Genomic DNA, 14,074 nt, shown 5'->3' with positions numbered 1-14,074 from the left:
GATCAAATACTGTTTTTGGCTCTTCCCGGAACCATCCTTCAGAGTAAATGAGCAACCCAGGATGATGAGAAGTTAGAAAAGATGTAAGTCTTAAAGTCTCAAGTAGGTGAGACTGAATATCCATCGGAGACGCTGCTAGGAGAGTGATGCTGTATTTGAATAATCACCTTTTCAACTTCTTATTTATTTTTAAATAATTACAGACACAAAGGAAACGGCAGAGAGGTTTCTTGTGAAGTCTTCTCCCAGCTTCCCCCAGGGGTAACATCTTAGATCATTATAGTACTGCACCACGACCAGACATTGATATTGCCACAATACTGTCAAACAGATTATAAATATTATTTACAGCTTATTTTTTAAAAAATAAATGAATCAGATTTTAATCACCTGGCTTTGTTAAACCCACCAGATCAAGTTCACAGCTTTTCCTAGTCTGTTTTCCCTAACCACATGACCTAATGTATTTTCTGAAACCTTTCATGTTTTAAGAAAACATATTCCACCTTTCGTTTTGCAACTCCAGAGCTGATTTCCCTAACATCCCCTGTAAATGGCCAGTGTTCAACCTCAAAGAGACACTGCTAGAATGTAGCTAAACTACAGTCTCAAAGACCTTCAGAATAGTTTTAAAAAAAGAAAGTTATCAAAGAAGATAGCCTCCTGTGTTCCCAGGAGAGTTTCTTCCTGAATGTTCCACTCACTGAAATCTTCCCTCTGGAAACTGAAATATTCCATTCCTTCTGTCGCAGGTTCTTCGGTGCTTAGATAGTGTTGCACAGACGGGTCTGAACTTCGTTTCCGCTGGTGACCTATGGGGTCCATACCCACACCAGGCCAGCAGCAGTTCTCAGCCCGTGTGCCCTGAGCCAGTTGAGAGCCATGGCAGAGTAAAGACTCATGATGTGCACTACAGAGAGGCTAGAAAAGCAGAACTAAGGGTTTAATTTGCTATGTTTCCCACTCTTTCTCTGGAAAGTTTCCCTTTGGTGATCAGTTCCCCCGGAGCTGACTCCTCCAGCCCTGGAAGTAACACAGGTACTGAGGCATCTGCCGCCTCATGTTTGCATGCTTTCCCACCAAGTCTACTCCTTAGTGTTACTATTTTGGCAGAGATGTCTGGTATTCAGAGACAGAAGAGGAATCTCCCCTTGTTTTGAGGGTATGAATTGTGACAACACCGCTCTGCCATCTCAGGTAACAAACTCTAAGAAATAAAAGTTTCTCCACAGTAATACTAATGCAAAAATCTCAGGATATGATCAGTTTCAATGGCCTGTATAGGGAATTCCTTTGTTGTTGTTGTTCAGTTGCTCAGTCGTGTCTGACTCTTTGCCATCTCATGAATTTGAACACACCAGGCTTCCCTGTCCTTCACCAACTCCTGGAGCTTGCTCAAACTCATGTCCATTGAGTTGGTGATGCCATCGAACCATCTCATCCTCTGCCGCCCCTTTCTTCTCCTGCCTTCAGTCTTATGTTAGATGGACCACCTTGATGATCCAAGAGGGTTCAGTCCTCTCTGCTGCTGGCAGATGGGACTGCTCTGAGTGGCAGGTTTCTGCTGATCCAGTGCTATGATTTGCTCCAGCCAAAGAGCTTAGAGTGCTAAAGCCTTGGTTCCTCTCATTCTTCATCACTACCAGACATTGGCATTCAAGGCTTGAACAATTTGCTTTACTCCTGTAGCAGCTTCTTGGAACTCATCTTCCTCAGGCAACTTTTCCAGACTAAGTTCTACCAATTCAAAGCCATGTTTGACCACTTGAGCTTTCTGTCAGTTTACACCATTTTCTGGCACTCTATTGCAAACCACGATCATCACCTCAGGTAACCACTATTCTGCCAGTGGGAGCCAGGAGGAAACACTATCAAGACCAGATTTTTGTGTAAACCACAAATGCTCGGACAGACTGCAGTCTCTGCAGTGATGAAAAATTTGTGTGGTCCCACTTGCAGATTGATATCTGCTGAGTAGTGTTTATTATCAATGGTCTAGGGGTAAAACCTCATGGCATCATTGGCAGTCACCTCCACAGTAAGATCTTCTGTTCCAAGAATATGTTGTATTAGCCGGTCTGTGGATAAGGTAGAGGAGCAGCTAGTGATGAGTGTGCGGGGAACACCAACAGCCATAGCTTGTTCATCCGTTTTCATCTGAACTCATTTGTGTGTGTAGTTCTATGCAATATACCCTGTGTGTTAATTTGCATCACTATCATCACAATCAAGACATAGTTCTTTTTAATCTCTGCAATAGAAATTCCTCATCTAATCCTTAACACTGTGACCACTCCCCACTCCCCTAGAGACACTCATCCATGCTCCAGCTCTAGAATTTTGTCCTTTTTGAGAATGTTATATTAATAGGATTGTGCAGTCTGTGATCTCTTGAGATGACGTTTGTTTTTCCATTCAGCGTAATATTGAGATCTTCCCAGGTTGCTGCTTATGTAGGTGTTTATCCCTTTTAATTTCTGAGTAGTATTTCGTGGTACAGATGCGCCAGCTTTTTGACCATGTACTATGTGAAGAGTATTTGAGTTGTTTCCAATTTGGGGCTTCTATGGATATTACGAACATCCACGTGGAAGTAGTTTGTTATGTAGCAATATGTAAACTGAATATATCTATATAAGTTCACTTGAACACCTAACAGGATATATTGATAGTATTTCGAAGGCAGACAGTAAGCAAAGGATTTGAAACAAGTCATAATGTTTAAAACTCTGGCTTTCCACTGATAAATGATGACAGTTTTATACTTGTTACTTTTGCTTTGTGAGCACTGGTTTCTGATATGTAATAGGTGTAAAACAGTATTTTCTCTAAGACAATGCAGAATCTTAAACCATTCATTAATGGTCCCACATAATTATTGACTTTTAAAGAAGAGATTTTAGTTAATGTCATGTTTACTTGATTTTGTAAACAAGAATGGATTGTAGACCTAAATGTAAAACACGAAACTATAAACTACAGGACAACATAGGAGAAAATCTAGGTGATTGTAAGTATGGTGCTGACTTTCTAGATACATGACCAAAGGCACAATACATTAGACAAAATAATCAAGAAATTGAACTTCTCTAAAACTAAAGACCTCTCCTCTGTGAAAGACAACATCAAGAAACTGTGAAGACAAGTCACAGATGGGGAGGACTTATTTTCAAAAGACATATCTGATAAAGGACTCTGATTCAAAATATGTGAAGAACTCTTAAAGCTCAACAATTAACAAAATGATCAGCTAAATTAAAAAAATGGACCAAAGATCTAAACAGAGACATCACCAAGGATGATATACAGTTGTCATATAAGCATATGAAAAGATGTTCCACATTTAGGACTAGTCCAGTGCTGTAAAGGTTGAGGGAAGCAAAAATTAGTCTAGATTTGTGGTTAATAAAACTGGCCAAGGAGTTCTGAGACTTTTGAAAGTACAGATTCTAGACCCTATTCCAGGTTTGCTAAATCCTAATCTCATCTCTGGAATGAAAGAGTGTGTGTACCTTTGTGTGTGTGCACATGTGCATGCATATGTATGCACCTGCATGTATGTGTACATGTATATGCACGTGCAGTACACATGTGCACATATGTCTATATACGACATGCATGTATAAGCTGCATGCATGTGCACATGCATGCACACATTCCTGTACATGTGCATGCATGCACACATGTATGTGTTCATGCATGTACACACGTGTCTGTATGTACACGCATGCACATGTACACGTGTGTCTGTACATATGTGTGCTGCGTGCATGCATGCATGTGTGTGCCTGCACACACACACATGCATGTACAAGTGTACAAGTATATGTTTTCGCATGCATATGTCTGTACATGTGTTCATGTACATGTATGTGTACACATATACACACACGTGTCTGTGCGTATGTATGCATGAATGTGTACATGGATATGTGTGCAATGTGTCTCTACATGTGTGCACACGTGTGTGCGTGCACATATGTTCGTGTACAGGTGTGTATCTGTATTACACATGTGTACATGCATGTGTCTGTATGTATGCGTATGTACGAGAGAGAGAACTCTGGGGTATTTGAATGTCATCTTCTGAAATGAAATGTCTGAAGAGCATCCTAATGAAATGAGGCACTAGAAGCATTCCCTCAGGGACTCCTCCATGTCATTTCCCTTACTAAAGGCACTTGAAGTCATAATTCCCTTCTTGGTGTTGAGCACGGGCAGGTACAGATGTGCAAGTGGAGATGTTGGGTCACTGGAGAATGTGTCCCTGTGAGGAGGGGATGCTCAGCCAAGAAGGAATCATCATAACAGAGGAGGTGGATCTGTCTGAAGATGTGCTGGTTCTGCATTCCTAGTCCACTGGAGACAGAGGCCAAGGCATTGAACCAAGGAGTGAGCCCCCAGCTTGGATGCAATCACTGTGGCCTCTCTGTAGTGCACCTGTCAGGTTTCTTTGTTGTCTACTCACAGCTCTGGCCCAGTGGACTCAAGCTAGCATCCCCACACCTCTGCCAACATAAAACCCGACACTGCAGTGCACCAGAGCCTGGCAGGCACCCTCGTTTCTGATCTTTACAGTTTATGTCCTCATCTCAATTTTCCATTCATTTTTCCTACTGGACCATGAGACATGGTTGTACCATCTCAGGTTTTTAAATACCCTGCTTCAGTTCCCCTGATTTTTCAATGGATATGGATGACAATGAACTTTGGCATTCACAGTTTTAAAGAACTAATTGATAGTATGAAAAGGAACCCAATGAAAACCAATTAAAGTTGAAATTAACAATGTCTCTAAACACTGAATAGTATCCTAATTGGAATGGATTGTATGAATTAAGTTGGCAGTGGCTGATGTTTCTGAAATGCAAGAATCTTGAAGTCAGAGCAAACTAATGGATATAATTGAAAAGCTTCATGCATGGGTAAGGGCCATTAACAGGGTTGGCCAAAATCATGTCAACCAAATTGATACTTATTTAAAATAAATTTAAAAATTGATGTAAGCAAAAGAAAGGTTTTCCTTTATTTTTATATGTGGCTTTCTTAATTATTTGCCGTGAAAAATTCAGGTTGCTGAAAGCATCAAAGCTACTTTGGCTGTTTATTAGTATGAATTGATTTTACAGTGAACTTAATATTCTTAGAAGAATTTTTATGCAACCTGCAATTTTAGAGAATTGTAGAAGTATCATTCATGCTTAGTAATTTGAATATAAATTGCCAATTGGTTGAAGTGAATTTTTCAGTATCTTGATTGTGATGATATTAAGTATATGTAGGTTGTTGTATGTCAGTCATCCTCACAAAGACTGTTACAATTAATTTCATCTGTTTCTTTGTACTTTGGAAAGGGACTCTTAGGAAATTTGAGATGATCGATGTGGCTTGTATTACGTTCCTGTTGGAGAGCACTGGTTGAGGGATCCATCTTTCAGGAAATGTGGGAACAAGAGGTTCATTAAACATCATCCCCGGGGTCCAGGGAGCTACATCCAGAAGTACGTCCAGAAGATGGAAAGTGTAGGACGAGGGACTGGGCTTTTTCAACAAATAGAAGACTTGAGAAGCCATAGCTGAAAGTGTTTATGAAAATAGCCACCAAATGCAGGGTCCACATTGTTAGACCTGGATTTCCCATTTCTTTTTAGAGTTGTTCTGCTCTTGACAACACTGTCATCTCTCCCCCTCCTTCTTTTGCATCACCTCCCCCTCTTCTTTCTGGATCCTCTGTTTCTCATCCTCCTTCCGAGTCCACAGCCTGTTTCTCTGCTTCCTTTCATATCCTGTCAGTGATCCATCTTTTTTTAAAAATTGAAGCATAGCTGATTTTCAATGTTGTGCTTGTTTCATGTGTACAGCAAAGTGAATCAGTTTTATACATATACATATATCCACTCTTTTTTTATTCTTTCCCCATATAGACCATTAATCAGAGCACTGAGTAGAGTTCCCTGTGCTATACAGTAAGTTCTCATTAGTTACCTATTTTATACACAATATCAATAGTGTATATGTGTCAATTCAAATGTCCCAATTCATCCCACACCACTTTATCCCCTTGGCGTCCATATGTTTGTTATTTATGTCTGTGTCTCTGTTGTTGTTCAGTTGGTAAGTTGTGCCCAACTCTTTGTGACCCCATGGACTGCAGCACAGCAGGCTCCTCCTCCTCCATTATCTCCCCGAGTTTGCTCAAACTCATGTCCATAGATTCATCTGCACCAGTGTTCTAGATTCCACATGTATGTGTTAATATCTGATATTTGCTTTTCTCTTTCTGACTTACTTCACTCTGTATGACAGGTTCTAAGTCCATGTCTGTGTAAGTCATCGATCTTACACTCTTGTTTGTATTGATCTTTGAATCTGCTTCTCTCCTCCACGGCTGTACCTGCGCCACCCTCACTGGCCCCCAGACTTCTTCCAAATACATGCCACTTTCAGGTCGATTTTCTCAACCAGAAACCCCACTCTTCCCATGCCCTTGCTTACTACCTGCACTGCTGCACACAAAGTGACCCCTCAGCTGGGTTTGCCAAGCCGTTCACAAGCTGCTCATCTGTCTTTAGTCCCATGTGTGGTCCTTCCGCGGGGTGTGATCCAGTACCATGGGATCAGCTCAGCACATGCTGAACATTCTGCAGGCCATAGCTCATTTAACCTGTGTAGGGAAACTGGATGGTAGGTAGCAACTGTAATCTTCATTTTATAGATGAAGAAACAGGATGCATATTCATTAGATCAGATTCTCAGGATGGAAACCTGATCCATCATCATGATTCACATTATATTTGCACCATCCCCCAGACTTTCACATCTAGAGGGCTCCTCCCTCCCTTTCTCCCTTTCTTCCATTATTTTCTTGGACCTCATGGCAGGATTTTAATTAATTATACTACTTACTATCAGTCAGTGACTCAGCCAGAAGCTGTGATCATTGATAGCAGGTAATTTGAAGGGAGTTTAATAAATGGGTTATTTACAAAGTGTGGGTGGGACTTGGGGAAACAGCAGGCACATCAAGCATCCACCTGAGGTGCCCAAAGGGGTAAAGGATGGAGGGTAGGGATCCCACCTGGCCCCAGAGAAGGGACCATATGGAAGAGCCGCCTGCCACAACCTGCTTTATTTAGAAGGCATTTTGCCACCCCAAGGACTCGACTGGCAGAGATTTGAGAACAAACATCCCAGACACTTTTCCCCCGCTCCCCATTTCTTGCTGGCCCCTTCAAGCAGAAACTAGAGGAAGAGAGATATAGTCTATGCAGGTCCACCTCCTGTGGCCAGAAGTGATGAAGAATACAGGTCAAAGAGTTTTTAAAGATGGGAATAGCCCTATATAATAGGCGACATTTTGTGTGTGTTTTAAATTTATGCTATAATCCTATTCTCTTTATGAATTACTTTTTCCAGTGTATACGAACATACCATTATGTTGTTTATGTCCTTGTAGGTCAGTACTCCTAGTGGTAAAGAATCCACCTGCAATACAGGAGACTCAGGTTTGATCCCTGGGTCAGGAAGATCCCCTGGAGGAGGAAATGGCAACCTACTCCAGTATTCTTGCCTGGAAAATTCCATAAACAATGGAACCTGGTGGGCTACTGTTCATGGGGTCACCAAGAGTTGGACATAACAGCAGTGAACACTTTACACTTCAAGTGCTGCATAGTATTCCTACTAGTGAACTACTGTATTAACATACCTGTCTACTAGTGAACTACTGTATTACACCTGCCTATGTACTAGTGAACAGCTGCATTAATCTGTTTACCTACTAGTGAACTGTATGCCAGTGTGAACTACTACATCACACCCAGATTGCTTCCAGTGAACAGATTCTGTGGGCAGTAGTGGGGTAGAGCCTTTGTGTATGTCTCCTATTGACTTATGGGTTTGCTGGGTCAGAAGGTTTGCACATTTTCAATTACATTAAGTGCTGTCAGACTATTTTTGTTTGAATTTTTCCTCTTTTCACTTGTGTGTGAGGACTTCCACTTTTGTACATTCTCAACATCCTTTGGCATATGCCAGTCTTTAATTTTGCTCTTCTGTTGGGTAAAAATTAATAAGTTGATATTTACATTTGTATTTCTATCATTACTAGTAAATTCTAGAATCTTTTCAAATTTTTCAGTCATTAAGATCCTATATGTAAATTGTCTGTTTATAAGCAGATGCTAATAAGTAGTTTAATTGAATGAAAATGACCTTAGCATTCATCTAATCACAGCATTTTAAGAGACCTGTGCCATTGACCACTTAGTAGAGACACAGTAAATTTTCATTTAATAAAAAGCAATGTACCGCATGTTATTTTCTGTACATCTAATTTCTGCCATTTGCCTTTTGAGTTGGCTCAGTAACCATAGGTAACAAGTCATGAAATGACTCTTTTAAGCTGTCAGTCAATAGGCTTTTAAAACACACAGACTGACAACATATTCTCTAGCTGTTTCCTGTGCCCCATCCACCCCCAGTTCTCCTACTCTGCCAAGTGCATTGGATTTCAGAGGAAATTCTGAGCACAGGGCTTGTTTGGGAAGACAGAAGCTACTGAGAGGACCTGCTGCATGAGGGCCATGCAGGAAAGATACAGGCTGCCTCCCCAGACCGTCCTGATCTGATGCGTCAGGAGGGATCCTCCTGAGGCAGTGATCTTGGACTGATACTCATAATTTAATGAACTTGAATTGGTTAAACCAGGGACCTTTGATGGACCAATATTTAATGCACTGTTGGGACCACCCTGGACATTTACAGTCTAGAACATTACCTAGATGGAATTCAGCAATAAAATACCCATTGGTGGTGTATATCTGAGTGAACACCTATCTTTCTAAGGCAGATCTCCACCCCATGTTCCTCTGCATTCCAGGAACTATTATTGCTTTTCCTGAAATGGTAAAACTGAAGAACAAGATTGCCTTCTAAAGCTAGGAGTTACAGACCATCACTCAGGGTAAAAGGTGTGAATGTGGGAGTGGCCCCATCCCAACCCCCTGCCACCTCAGAAGGCTTGAGCCAATGTTGCTGTGTGTCTGAGTGACACTATTCTGTCCAACTTGTAGTATTATAATCCTTGCCTCTGTCACCCCATAACCCATGTTTTTCAAGTGTCACCGTGAACTACACATTAACTATGTCTCATTTGAATGGAAATATCTCTATGTTTCTTTCCAAATTATGTTGTGTGTAATATTCTTCTATTAAAATGAGTGTTTTCTCTAGACAAACTTTTGCATCACTCAATGTAGCACATTTGAATTTTATTTCCATAAATATTTTTAAAGCAATCACATAGTTTAACTGCTTAGTTTTTGTTATCATATGAATTTAGCTAATACATTTATTATTAATATTTTTAAAAAGTTTTAAAAACTTAAAGCAGGAAAATTTAATTGCACAAGGTCTCTAAAGCTTATCAAAAAGTTATAGTATAAATGTAGAGTTAAGAAATTATTAACGGCCTAAAATTTGTGTATTATAACTTTGGTGTTTACTGTTTAGTGATCTTTCTAAATGTCCCCTCCCGAATTATTTCAGCAGTCACTCTATCCATAGTTCATGCATCTCCGGATTCTTGTCTGATTTAACCTAGTGCCAGATCTTTGCAGGGTCCCTGTTCTGACACACATTACATTTCACAACTACTTCACTGGGGAAAGAATATCTCCTCAAATGGTTAAACAAGGTATCAGGTTTGACTTTGCAGAGCTCTCTGTGGGCCGTGAGTCTAGAATTCTGTTCAAGGATTAATGGAATTTATACTCATTATTCTATAATCAGTAGACCCTGTGTTAGGAAGAAGTAATTGGAGAAAAGACATTTGTGTCAGTTTCATAATATATGTTCTTAATTCTTTAATCTGAATATTCACTACTGTTTATTATTTTGTTTGTCACAAATTTTCCCAATAAAACATTAATTGACATGAAATTTGCTCTCGTGGTATGATGAATATTCTGAATATATATTTAATAATTATGTATTTAGTGCTTAGCTTAAGATACCATCCATTCAGTTCATCTTTTGTCTTTGGATTTACAATGTTCAGAGCAGTGCCAGAGTTTTGCCAAGTTACTTTGGTGCTGAAATGCACACACATTCCTAGGTTGATAGCTTGATAAGATCTGTGGTTAAGGACTCGCATCCGACTGGAGAACCCTTCTGAGGTGTCCCTGGCAGGTCAGCGTCACCCCTGTGCTCTGCTGGGCACCTGGAGACAATAGAGAGGTTTCATTTTCAGGGGTATATATTCTGTTATAGGACTGCTCCAAATGTTTGAGCATCCATTTCACCTGCTCTCAGTGGTCTTGTTAATCGGCTCTTCCCTCAGTAATGCTCACTGGGGACATAGTGACACATGACCTGACTCCAGCAAGCATTTAGCTCACATCCCTGAGTCTGCAGGTGACCCATGTCCAACTCACTGTGCTGGGCTCAGCCTTGCTCCGGACTCAGGTGAGGGTAGGTCTTATTGCACAGGTGTGCTGTGTCTTCTGGGTCCTGTTCTCATACTGATGAGTGGAGCCTGCCTGGCTGGCAAGGACACAGTCTCGCTCATGGCCTCCGTGGCATCGGGTCAAGAGCATCCATTCCCAGCAAATGGTCCTGTCTAGCCCAATGTGAGTGGTGCAGGAGACCGAGAGTACTTCCTGGGCGATAATTCAAAAGGTCATTCCTTTTAAATCTGATCTCTGCATGAAAGCAGGTCATTAGAAGCTTCCCCTTTCATTGCAGACATAGTAGCTGAAAATCAGAAAGATTAAATGTCTCGCCCTGGTGACAGTAAGGAGAAAGGCCAGCAGGCTCATCCAGTCTAATTGAGTCCAAAGCTGCTGTCTTTGCATTATTCCCATGGCTTCTCTCTGGCTCAGCATCCAGACCATAAATACATCAATTTGAAAGAAAACTTCATACTCCCCTTAAGATTTCTCTTTTCCAACAACTCTACTGTTCCTCCCAGTTACCATCAGCATCTTTTAATTTTCCAGATGAATTCCAGCTGCTAAATACTGTGGTCACCATTATTTCATACTCAGAATCACATTAAAATCTGCTACCACAACTAGACAAAATATTATAAATAATTTTATAGATAAGATAAATCAATGTATGTCTGACCAGTTTAGGCTTCAATGGGAATCTTTGAATAAAATCTTGAAAACTCTGGGAGGTATGTGTGGTTGTGGAATATATATATGTCCTAAGAACTTCAGTCCTTTCTGAATTTTACTTGGGTTCTGGGAAATTATTTTATAAAGTGTTTAAAAAATACTCACTTTAAAGTGGTGGTGGTAGCTTTTACTTTATAGAATTCCAGAGGAAGAGATTTCAGAGTTTCTTTTTATTTATTCATGAAATAGAAAAGAGAATATTTCTTAGTGAAAAAGGGGAAAGAGAGGCTTACTAGTGAATAAAGTCTCACAGTGCATTTCTGTAGTCAGACTGGACCTTCAAATGTAATCTGAATCTGCTCAATTTTATGAAAATCTGCTGTTCCCTGACACAGTGCCTCCTTTAGTCTGGACAGGATCTAAACCATGAAAATGTGAACCTTATATCTGTGTTAGACAATTCTTAGGAGATGTAACCTTTAGTTGAATTCAAATTTTATGTAAATTGCATACCATTTTTAAATCTTTTCTTAAAGTGAACATGCCCATAAATGTGCATATTTTCACTTTTTATATTAACATCTTCAATATATGGGCTTCCCAGGTGGCACTGGTGGTAAAGAACATGTCTGCCAATGCAGGAGATGCAAAAGACTCGGGTTTGATCCCTGGGTCGGGAAGATCCCCTGGAGAAGGGCATGGCAACCCACTTCAGTATTCTTGTCCGGAGAATCCTATGGAGAAAGGAGCCTGGCGGGCTACAGTTCAAAGAGTTGGACACGACTGAGCAACTAAACACACGAATGCATAATACTCAAAATATGTGTTTAACACATTTACTAAGATTAAGTACTCCTTGATTGCTGCGCAAGATTACAGGAGAGTAAAAGTCTGTCCTCAGTACAGCTATAAATTACCCTCGGTGAGCATTACAGGCACAAACAGGACTGGAGCAGAGGCTGGGCTTGGATGTGGCTCAGAACTGCTGTGTCCCCAGAGCAGGGCCCTTCCTCAGCGTCCCCACACTTGGAAGTAAAAAAAGTCATAACAATAATAAGACATCTAGGATTTGAAATGACATAAATGAACTAAACATTTATGTAAGTGCCTGTCCTGTGGAGGCTTTGTGAATCTTATCCTTCTATAAGCACCATAATTCATATGTTCTCTGAAATAAAAAACTAGGGATATTGATACAAAAAGGTACAATATTAGCAAGTGTTTGATATTTTCTAGTACATCCTTATATTCCTAATATGTATGTTAAAAAGTTCTTTAGAAGTCATTCTAAATATGAATATAACTATGTAATGCTTGGATTTATACCTTAACTAGAATTGGCATAAATATTTATGTTACTTTTGTGTCTTTGTATTTCAATGTATGAAATATGATCACAACATTTGCCTTTAAAATACTTCATAGAACATGAAAAAAACAGAAATACCTGGCAATGGGATATTTGATCTTATTCCATATTTACAAAATTGCAAGAAGAAATAATTCCCCAAATATCTATTTTATCTCCTTAAAGTATTTTGGACATTATGAAAAGGCTTCTTAGAATCCTAAAATGATTACTGGAAGAAAGAAGATAATTCATTATTTCATTTAAAAAACGTAATAGCACATATAAACAATTAAACCAAGAAATAACAACAATATAGTGATTTTTTTAAAGTTTTGGCCAAAAGTTAGATGCCTCACTCTTAAATCTAGGAATGCCCCTTTGCAATTATTTGGTCCTTGTGATACTCAGTTACTTCTTCTTTTTTAAAAATTATTTATTTATTTATATTTGGTCGTGCTGGGTCTTTGTTGCTGTGGGGGCTGCTCTCTAGTGGTGGTGCCTGGGCTTCTCACCGTGATGGCTTCTCTTATTGGCGGAGCACGCACACAGGCTTAATGGTTGTGGCTCCTGGGCTCCAGAGCACAGGCTCAGGTTGTAGCTCACAGGCTTAGCTGCCTTGTGGCATGTGGAATCTTCCTGGGTCAGGGATCCAACCTATGTCTCCTGGGTCGGCAGGCAGATTCTTTACCACTGAGCCATCAGGGAAGCCCGACACTCAATTTCTTAATCAGTAAGTTAGAAATGATGTTTCTGATGATACCCATCCAAGGCCTCTATAAATTTGAGATGAGGGGCTTCCCTGGTGGCTCAGCAATAAAGAATCCTCCTGCCAATGCAGGAGACGTGGGTTCAGTCCTGAATCGGGGAAGATTCCCTGGAGAAGGAAATGGCAACTCACTCCAATAATCCTGCCAGGAAAATCCTATGGACACAGGAGCCTGGCAGGCTATAGTCCATGGGGTCACAAAGAATCAGACATGACTTAGTGACTGGAAAAAAAAAAAAGCAATGTGTGAAAGCACCTGGAAAATTTTAGCACACTGGCAAAACCATCACCATCACTGTCACATTGTCTTTATCAGGAGAGTCAGTAACCCAGAGGTTAGCTCCCCATGTTGTTTTTTTAATGAAAAGGATGTATTTTGCTTTCTCCAATGATAAACTTGATTATGTGGTAAATGTCTGGACAGTTGGTTTTGATTTGGCATGGAGAAAATCTGTCAGTTTTCGCCCTCACTGTCTGCCAAGTGTGGGTTTTACCAAATGCTTCCCAGGCTTCATTCATTTCTCAGAGCTCAGTGACAAGTGAATCTCTCCCAGGGTTCCAGAAAATATTGTCACTGTTTTGAAACTGTGCATTTCTCCAGCTGTGAGAAGCTCACATCATACTTTTTCTTAATATTAAGTGATATAAATCTGCTGTCTAAACAATATCAAAACTCTTTTTTTTTCCTTTGATTACTTATAAAACCCTTATAATCTTAGGGTTGTCAAATCATGTTGAGTTTATCTACTCAGACACTTTCATTTTCGAGGATAGTGAATGAAACTGAGACCAAGAAAGATGTCTTTATTGCCATCTTACCAGCTAATTAGTGGT

At 40.1% G+C, this 14,074-nt stretch overlaps 1 protein-coding gene and 1 pseudogene across 5 annotated transcripts in view; one reads left to right on the top strand and one right to left on the bottom strand.

The window, feature by feature from the left end:
* Positions 1-14,074, top strand: part of SNTG1 (syntrophin gamma 1) — a 377,579-nt gene that overhangs the window by 13,023 nt on the left and 350,482 nt on the right. The window lies entirely within an intron of this gene.
* LOC145510779 (alpha- and gamma-adaptin-binding protein p34 pseudogene) lies at positions 1,438-2,136 on the bottom strand (annotated as a pseudogene).

This window comes from Giraffa tippelskirchi, chromosome 6 (genome assembly GCF_054371585.1).
Source record: "Giraffa tippelskirchi isolate mGirTip1 chromosome 6, T2T-mGirTip1v1.2.pri, whole genome shotgun sequence".
NCBI classification, from domain to species: Eukaryota; Metazoa; Chordata; class Mammalia; order Artiodactyla; family Giraffidae; genus Giraffa; species Giraffa tippelskirchi.
The sequence above is the reverse complement of the archived record's forward strand: the minus strand, read 5'-3'. Positions and strand labels throughout refer to the sequence as shown.